This window comes from Suricata suricatta, chromosome 7 (assembly GCF_006229205.1).
Source record: "Suricata suricatta isolate VVHF042 chromosome 7, meerkat_22Aug2017_6uvM2_HiC, whole genome shotgun sequence".
Classification (NCBI taxonomy): domain Eukaryota; kingdom Metazoa; phylum Chordata; class Mammalia; order Carnivora; family Herpestidae; genus Suricata; species Suricata suricatta.
Genome location: NC_043706.1, coordinates 4,921,744 through 4,931,957, shown reverse-complemented (window position 1 = coordinate 4,931,957; position 10,214 = coordinate 4,921,744).

The window sequence follows — 10,214 nt, the reverse complement described above, 5'->3', positions numbered from 1 at the left end:
GCTCAGGTCAGATCTCACATTCGTGGGTTCGAGCCCCATGTCAGGCTCTGTGCTGACAGCTAGCTCAGATCCTGGAGTCTGCTTTCGGTTCTGTGTCTCCTTCTCTCTCTGCCCCTCCCCTTCTCATGCTCTGTCTCTCTCTGTATCAAAAATAAATAAAACATTAAAAAATAAAGCACTACAGTTACATGAAACCTTAACACTACAGGGAATGTGTAGCAAATGGGGACTGGGCAGACCTACCCATGTGTCACCTGGTGCCCACAGAGCCACCCAGGTCACAGAGGTGGGCTTCCCCATCCAGAGCGAAGCCGCAGCAGGCTGCCCTGCATGGCCTTTCCACTAATGTACGAGTCAGGTTACAGGTGTCTTGGTGACTGTCCCAGGTGATAAAAAAAATCACCCCTTTTACATACCTATCTCTGAACTATGAGCCAGTGATCTTGTTACTGTGGATAGTCTCTGAACATCCGCTGCAGAAGGGCAGCTTTGGAGATTAGCTGGCCCTGCACCGAGCACTCACGGGGTCCCCTGGACACACGTTGGGCAGAGATGGATGAATTCGGGGGTGTGAGCTCTGGGAATAGAACTCTCAACAACTAAAGGAAGGAAAATTAGGATTTTTATTTTATTTTTAAGTAATCTTCATATGCATTGTGGGGCTCCATCTCACAACCCTGAGATCACGAGTCACACCCTCTTCCGACTGAGCGAACGAGGCGCCTCTGGAACATCTGTTTAAACACGGAAATACAAAATATCCCATCGTTCTGTGTTGTGTCTTGGAATCAGAATTATCAGCACAACAGAAGCAAACGTAGCACCTGCCAGAACCCTAAAGTGGGGTGGCCACCACGGCAGGGACATCTGAAACTCATGGCCCTTTCAAGTTCATAAAACCAAGTCAGTCACTTTTTAATTCATCGTAGTTGCAAAGTACTTGCCAGAAACATCAGAAATAAGGCAGGAAAGTTTTCACGGGATATCTGATTTCATCTTAAATACTAACAAATATATGCCGGACAGATGAGATGGGGTTTGAAGGCGAAGTAGATTGTGGCAATGTAAGGTTAGATCTTTTTTCCATCAAACTGTCACGTAATAACCTGAAACAGTAAGAAATAGAAAATGTGAACAGACCCATAACCATAAAAGAAATTGAATCAGTCATAAAAAATCCCCCAACAAACAAGAATCCTGGACCAGATGGCTTCCCAGGGGAATTCTACAAGACTTTTCAAGAGAAGTTAATAACTATTCTTCTCAAACTGTTCCAAAAAACAGACAATGAAGGAAAACTTTCAGACTCATTCTTCAAAGGCAGCATTAGCTTGATTCCAAAACCAAAGACCCCACAAAAAGAGGAATTACAGGCCAATATCCCAGATAAGCATGGATGCACACAAATTCACAATTAGACAACAGCAAATCGAACCCGACAATACTTTAAAATTTTTATTCACCTGATCAGGTGGGATTTATTCCTGGGCAGGAATAAATTAAGGGTGGTTTAATATTTGCAACTCAATCAACATGATACACCACGTTAATAATAGAAAGGATAAAGACTACATGATCCTCTCAATAGATGCAGCAAAATCATGTGACAAGGTACAACACCCTTGCTTGATGAAAAACCTCCCCAAAGAAGGGACAGATGGGACATACCTCAATATCATGAAAGCCATATACAGAAGACACACAACCTCAATGGGGAAAGATGGAGAGTTTTCTTGTATAGTCAGACTGGTATATCCACTCTCACCATTGTTATTTAACACTGAAATGTGAGTTCTACACTCAGCAATCAGATAGCAAAAAGAAATAAAAGGCATGCCAATGGACAAGGAAGAAGTCAAATTTTCACTATTCATAGACTACATGATACACCGCAGAAAAACTAAAAGACGTCAGCACAGTTGCAGGATACACAGTCAACCTACAGATATCGGTGGCATTTCTGTACAGCAATAATGAACCAACAGAACAAAAAATCAAGGAATCAATCCCATTTACAATGGAATCAAAAACCGAAAAATACCTAGGAATAGACCTACCCAAACAGGTAAAAGATCTGTAACCTTAAAACCACAGAACACTTTAAAAGAAATCAAAGATGACACAAAGAAAGGGAAAACTATTCCATGCTCATGGATTAGAAAAACAAATATTGTTAAAATGTCTATACCACCCTAAGCAATCTACACATTTCATTCACTCCCCCTCAAAACACCACCAGCATTTTTCACAGAGTGAGAATGAACAATCTCAAAGTTTCTATGGAACCACAAGAGACCCCAAATAGCCAAAGCAATCTTGAAAGAGAAAACCAAAGCTGGAGGCATCACAGTCCTGGACTGCAGCCTGTGCCACAAAGCTGTCATCATCCAGACGGTATGGAACTGGCTTAAAAACAGACACACTATCAGTGGAACAAAGGATAAAACCCTGAAATGGACCCACAACCATTTGGTCAAATAATTCTCAACAAGGCAAGAAGAAATATCCCAGGTAGAAAAGTCTCTTCAGTAAAAGGTGGTGGGGAAACTGGACAGTGACATGCAGAAGAATGAAACAGGACTACTTCCTTACACCCTACACCAATGTAAATTCAAAATGGATGAAAGACATAAATGAGAGATAGGAATTCATGAAAATCCTAAAGGAGAACACAGGCAGTAACCATCTTTGATTTCTTTTAAAGTGTTCTGTGGTTTTAAGGTTATATACATGTCTGGAGGCAAGGGAAACAAATGCAAAAATGAACTATTGGGGACTCATCAAAATAAAAAGCTTCTGCACAGTGAAGGAAACCATCAACCAAACTAAAAGGCAGCCTATGGAATAGGAGAAGATATTTGTATATGACATATCTGGTAAAGGGTTAGTATCCAAAACTTACAATGAACCTATCAAACTCAACACCCAAAAAATAAATGACCCAGTCAAAGAATGGGCAGAAGACATAAATAGACACTTCTCCAAAGACATACAGATGGCTAATAGACACATGAAAAGATGATCAACATCACTCATCATCAGGGAAATGCAAATCAAAAGTACAATGAGAACACATAACACCTGTCAGAATGGCTAAAATGAACAACACAAGAAACCACAAGTGTTGGTGAGGATGTGGAGAAAGGGGAATCCTCGTACACTGTTCACGGCAATGCAAACTGGTGCAACCACTCTGGAAAACAGTGTGGCGGTTCCTCAAATACTAAAACATAGAACTACCCTACGATTCAGCAATTATGCAAGGATACAAGAATATAGATTGTGGGACACCTGGGTGGCTCACTCGGTTAAGCGTCTGGCTTCGGCTCAGGTCATGATCTGATAGTTTGTGGGTTTGAGCCCCGTGTCGGGCTCTGTGGTGACAGCTAGCTCAAATCCTGGAGCACATCTTTGGATTCTGTGTCTAGCTCTCTCTGACCCTCCCCTGCTCACGCTGTCTTTCTCTCTCAACAATAAATAAAACGTTAAAAATTTAAAAAAAGAATATAGATTTGAAGAGGTACATGAACCACAATCTTTGTAGCAGCATTAGCAACAACAGATTATGGAGAGATCCCAAATGTCTGCCAACCGATGAATGAATAAAGATGTGGTATATGTACACCATGGAATACTACTCAGCCACGAAAAAGAATGAAATCTTGCCATTTGCAACAACATCAATGGAGCTACAGTGTTCTATGCTGAGCCATATAAGTCAGTCAGAGAAAGACAAGTATTATTTGCTTCATTCATATGTAAAATTTAAGAAACAACACAGATGAACATATGGGAAGGAAGGGGAAAAAAGAGAGGGAAACAAACTGTAAGAGACTCTTAACTATACAGAACAAACTGAGGGTTGATGCAGGGAGATCGGGTGGGGGATGGGCTAGATGAGCGATGGGTATAAAGAGGACACTTGTGATGAGCACAGGATGTTGGATGTAAGTGAAGAATCACTGATTCTACTGCTGAGACCAATACTGCACTGGATGTCAACTCACTAGACTTTAAATAAAAAATTGAATAAAATGATTCAAAAGAACCTTGTAAAGTGGTTTTTCATGATAGATAAATTTATTCCAAAAAATATGCTCTAGTGAAGTTTTTGAAAAATAACTTTTCAGAAGTTCCCACAGGCTTTATATGATAAAGCTGTCCCACAAGTCTATCTGAGTGAAACCCTCAGGTAAAAAATAGACACTAATATGGCCACATATGTTAAATTCCTTAAAAACCTGCAGGCCTCTGATCCCGAGGATTTATTTATACTTTTAAACTTAACTATGAGGATGTTAGCCTAAACACTGAATACGGGGCTGAATTAATAAAATGCAATGTATCAGCCTGCATCTAACATGATGTTACAGAATATTTATGGACATGGATATTTATCATACATGGAATCCAAATGCAGACCCACACGAGTGAGAACTTGACAGAGATGTGGCCTCACAGACTGGGAAAAGATGCGCCCCCCCAGCCAATACGTGTCCTGGCACCACTGGATGATTATCCATATGGGGGAAAATTAGACTGACTCTGCCAACAGTAGATACACAGTCGGCTCTAGATGGGTAAAAACGTAGAGGTGAAAGACAGAACTCTTAAATTTTTACTAAAAGGATCTAGAAGACAGCTTCCAAACATCATATACATTTTGATATAATCAGAAAACAAGTTTTAAGTTTATGTAGAAACAGAAAACCACCATAAATGTAAATGACATACAGTTAAGGGTGTTTATTTCTAGACAGAAATTTAATTTTCTTCTAATTATAGATATATTCTGAGCTTTAAAAAATTTCATGGGAAACATGCATGAGTCTTTCAAAGGTTTTTTTTTTCTTCAGCTTATTTATTCATTTTGAGAGAAAGAAGACAGCAGGACAAGGACAGAGAGAGAGGGAGAGAGAGAATGTCAAGGAGGGTCCGCAGTGTCAGCACTTACTCCAATGCAGGGATCGAACCCACAAACTGTGAGAATTTGACCTGAGCTGAAGTTGGACATTTGACCAACCGAGCCATCCAGGCATCCCTGCATTATTCTTACTATAAGAAAAAACTATATTTTTAACTCCTAAATTATTACTTGTCTCTTGAAACCCTGTACTTCTTCTGGATCAAGTTGTGGACTGCCTGGCCAAGGGGGTGAACTAAAAATGAACACACAGACCCCTCCTCATAGGAGACAGCAGATGATAAACATGCAGGTGAGAAGATGCCCCACCTCGTGTCATCATCGGGATAATGCAAATTAAAACAATGATGAGATACCACTGCACACCTGTTCGAATGGCCAAGCTCCAGAACACTGCCCACACCCAGTGCTGGTGAGGGAGCGGAGCAAAAGCTCGCCTTCACTGCTGCTGGGAAAGCCAAAGGGTCCCGCCACTTTGCAAGGCAGCTCAGGGGTGTCTGCCAAGACTGGACATATTCTTCCCGTCTGATCCAGCAATCGCACTGCCTGGGATTCACCCAAAGGAGCTGCCCATGGATCTTGATGGCAGCTTTATTAGCATTGCCAAAAGGAGGATGCGACCAGAAGGTCCTTCAGTAGAGAAACGGAGACATACACTGTGGTCTATCCACACAATGGAATGTCAGTTAGAACTAAAAGGAAATGAGCTTTGAAGCCATGAAAAGACAAGGAAGAGCCATAAATGCGTTTCACAAAGTAAAAGAAGCCAATTACTCTATAATTCTGACCAATGACATTCTGGATGAGGCAAAACTCTGGAGACAGTAAACAGATCCGTGTTGGCCAGGGAGGGGACAGGGGAGACAGACAAAATGGTGGAGCACAGAGCATGTTTAGGGCAGAGAATATGACAGGTGTCTGCGTGATACCTATGTATGAGACGATGACAGCTATGTGCCACTACGCATCTGTCCAAACCCACAGAACGCCCGACAGCAAGAGGGAACCCGAAGGCTGCAGGCTTGGATGACAGACTTCCACTGGATAGGACGCGGTAGTGTGGATTCACCCTGGGTAAAATGCATGCAATGCTCTGAGTGATGCTGACGATGGGGGCGGCTAGGCACACGTCGGGGCAGAAGGCATGTGGGAGACCGCTGTACCTTCATCTCCATTGTATTGTAAAACCGAAAACTGCTCTGCACAAACAAGAACGTCTTAAGGAAAAATCAAACATGACCATTAGATGCTCCATGTGGCTGTTCACCCAGCCTTCACAGAGCCTGAAATTCCTTAGCACTCACTTTTTATGACTTCTAAATTTAGTTTTATTATTTATTGTTTTAACTTACATCCTAGTGAGTTAGCATATAGTGCAACAACGACTTCAGGAGGAGATTCCTTAATGCCCGTTACCCGTTTAGCCCATCCCCCCTGCCACACCCCTTCCAGGAACCCTCTGTTTGTTCTCCATATTTAAGACCGCTTATGTTTTTCCTCTCCCTGTTTTTATATTATTTTTGCTTCCCTTCCTTTATGTTCATCTATTTTGGATCTTAAAGTCCTCACATGAGTGATGTCACATGATATTTGTCTTTCTCTGACTATCGTGCTTAGCATAATACCCTCCAGATCCATCCACATAGTTGCAACTGGGAAGGTTTCATTCGTATTCAAGCCGTGTAATACTCCAGTGTATAGATACACCACCTCTTCTTTACCCGTTCATCATAGGGATCCCATCTTAATAATAAAATCAGCTTGTAAAGCTAGGTAAATTTCCATATATTCTTTTTTTAGGAATATATAACGTAAAGCTTACAATTACAATGATTTTTAACTGTGTAATTCAGTGGTGTTTAGTACATTCACACTGTTGTGTGATCCTTCTGGCCACCCATTTACAGAACTTTGGCATCATCCCAAACTGAAACTCTGTACCCATTAGGCACTAACTCCCCACCTAACTTTTCCAGTCTGCCCTGCCCCAGGCAACCACTATTCAGCTTTGTATCCTGATGAATTTGTCTACTTCATGAAAGCAGGATTGTTTGTCCTATGAGAATGGCTTCATTCGGTTCACCTAATGCCTTCAAGGTTCATCCATGCGATAAGATGTGTCAGAATTTCATTTTCGAAGGCTGAAGAATATTATGCAATACGCTCATACCCGCATTAGCCATTCATCTGCAGATGGACATTTTGGTTATTCCTCCTTTTGGCTATTGTGGCGAATGCTGGCATGAACATTGGTGTATGTTACAGACTGAATATTTGTGTCCCCTGCCTCGTATTCATATGAGGAAACCTAATCCCTAATGTGATTAGTATCTGGAGTGGGGCCTTCAAGAGGTGATTAAATCATGAGTGCAGAGAATGGGATTGGTGCACCCTTGTAAAGGAGACCTTCGAGAGAGTTCCCTCACCCCTTCTCACCCCTGCCACCATGTGAGGACACAGCGAGAAAGTGGCCGTCTGTGAACCAGGAAACAGGCCCTCGCCACACACCCAATCTGCCAGTACCCTGATCTAGGACTGCCCACTCCTCCAGAACTATGAAAAACAAATTTCTGTCATTTATAAGCCACCCAGTCTATAGTATTTTTGTTGTAGTAGTCCAAGCAGACTGCAGTGGAATACAAGTCTCTGAATCCCTGCTGTCAATTGTTCTGGGTACATACCTACCGTGAGACTGCAGATATGGTCATCCTAGGTTTCCTTTATTGAGGAACTGCCAAACTGTCTCCCAAGCAGCTGCATCATTTCACGTTCCTACCAGCAATGCACAAGGCCTCCCATTTCATCATGTCCTCACCAACACGTACTATTTCTGTTCTTTAAATGATAGCTACCCTAACGCAGTAAACTGCTTCTTAAGCTGAGGTGACAAATAAACCAAAACAGAAGTGTTCACAACATACATACAATGAAAAATGCTCCAGAGATGAATCCAGTCAGATGTTTGGTAGTTTCCTAACCTAGTCAGATTCTGGGGCACCTCTTGGCTCAGTTAGTTAAGCGCCTGACTTCAGCTCACGTCATGATCTCTTGGTTTGTGAGTTCAAGCCCCACATCAGGATCTGTGCTAACAGTCTGGAGCCTCCTTCAGATTCTACATCTCCTTCTCTCTCTCTCTTCCGCATGCACTCAGTCTCTATATCTCTCAAAAGTAAATAAACATTAAAAATTTTTATTAAAAACAACCTAGTGAGCCTTCAGAAGTTTTATAAATATATATGTACATGAATAGATCCAGGAATGGATTTCCAAGCAGTATGAATATACACACTTTCTTTGAAATAAGCGGATTCTTAAAAGTGTATATAATAAACCAAAATGTTTAGGATTCAGGCAAATAGTAGAGAAAAATTATAGTTTTAAAAGCCTTATAGACATTCAGGAAGATCTATAATGAATGATACAAGATTCTGGTTTAAGAATTGATAATAAGAGCAAAGTAAATCAAAAGTAAATAGAAGCAAAGAAATAGTAGCAATAAGAGTAGAAATCAACAAACTAGAAGACAGACAAAAATAACATAGCTCCAGTCTGCAATTCTTTGAAAATATAAACAAAATTAACAAATTTCTTAATTAGATTGATAAAAAAGAAAAGAGACTATGAATCACCAATGGTGGTAATGAAAATGGGGTTATCATTACAGACCCTACAGGCATGAAAGGATAAGATGAAAATACTATGAAACCCTCTGTACCAACAAATTTGACAACTTAGATGGATAGGCAGATTTCTTGCAAAATAATCTTACCAAAAACCACAAGAAAAAAACCCAGAAAATTTATTTATTTATTTATTTATTTAATGAGAAAGAGATAGCAAGAGTGAGCATGAACAGGGGAAAGGAGCAGAGGAAGACTGTCAGGCAGACTCCACACTAAACAGAGAGCCCCATGTAGGGCTCGATCCCAGGATCTTGGGATCATGACCTGAGCCAAAATCAAGAGATGGACCCTTAACCAAGTGAGCCACTCATGCACTCCAATAAAATATTTAAAATAAGAAAAGGAGCGGCACCTGACTGCCTCAGTCAGTAGAGCATGCAACTCTGGGTCTTGGGGTTGTGAGTACAGACCCCATGTTGGGGTTAGTTTACTTAAAAAAAATAAAGGGGCATTTAAAAACTAAACTGAGGGCGCCTTGGTGGCTCAGTCTGTTAAGCGACTGACTTCAGCTCAGGTCATGATCTCATGGTTTGTGAGTTCGAGCCCCGTGTCGTACTCTGTGCTAACAGGTCAGACCCTGGAGCCTCCTTCGGATTCTGTGTCTCCCTCTTTCTCTGTGCGTCCACCACACATTCTCTGCTTCTCCCTGTCTCAATAATAAGTAAACATTAAAAAAAGCTTAAAAACTAAAATAAAAGAGGAAAAGTATACTTCACAAAATAAGTTCTACAAATGGCCAACAAGCTTCTGAAAATGTGCCTAGTCATCAGAAAAATGCAAACTAAAACCATAATGAGACACTACCACCCATCAAATGAGGTAAAATTGAACAGACTGACGCTCCTAAGTGCTGGTGAGGATGCAGAGGCTGAAGGTCTCATATGCTCATGCACTGATGTCTGGAATGTAACACAGTACCCCCTCCGCAGGAGAGTTTCCCAACTTCTTAAAGTATTAAGCTTAAAATCACCATAGGACCTGACCTTTCCACTCTTGGGTATTTACCCCAGAACATAAAAATATATGTCCACACAAAGACTTATATCAAATGTGATGGCAGCCTTATTTGTAATGTTCAAAGCAGTAACAGCCTGGGGCGCCTGGGTGACTTAGTCAGTTAAGCATCTGACTTTGGCTCAGGTCACGATCTCACCGTTCATGGGTTCAGGCCTCATGCATTGACAGCTCAGAGTCTGGAGCCTGCCTCAGATTCTGTGTCACTATCTCTCTCTCTCTGTCCCTACCCCACTCCTGCTTGGTCTCTCTCTCCTCAAAAGTTAATGAACATTTAAAACTAATTTTTTTAAAGCTGTAAACAGTCCAGAGGATACATAAACTGTGGCACAACTGTATGTTGGGATAGTACTCGGCAATGAACAACAAGTTATAGCGGCACCTGGGTGGCTCAGTTGGTTAAGTGTCTGACTCTCGATTTTGGTTCAGGTCGTGATCTCACAGTTCATGACTTCAAGCCCCACTTTGGGCTCTGCGCTTAAGGCACTGGAGCCTTTCTTGCAATTCTCTCTCTCCCTCTCTGCCCCTCTCCTGTGCATGCATGCCCTCTCTCTCTCTCAAAATAAGTAAACTTAGAAAAATAAAAATATATA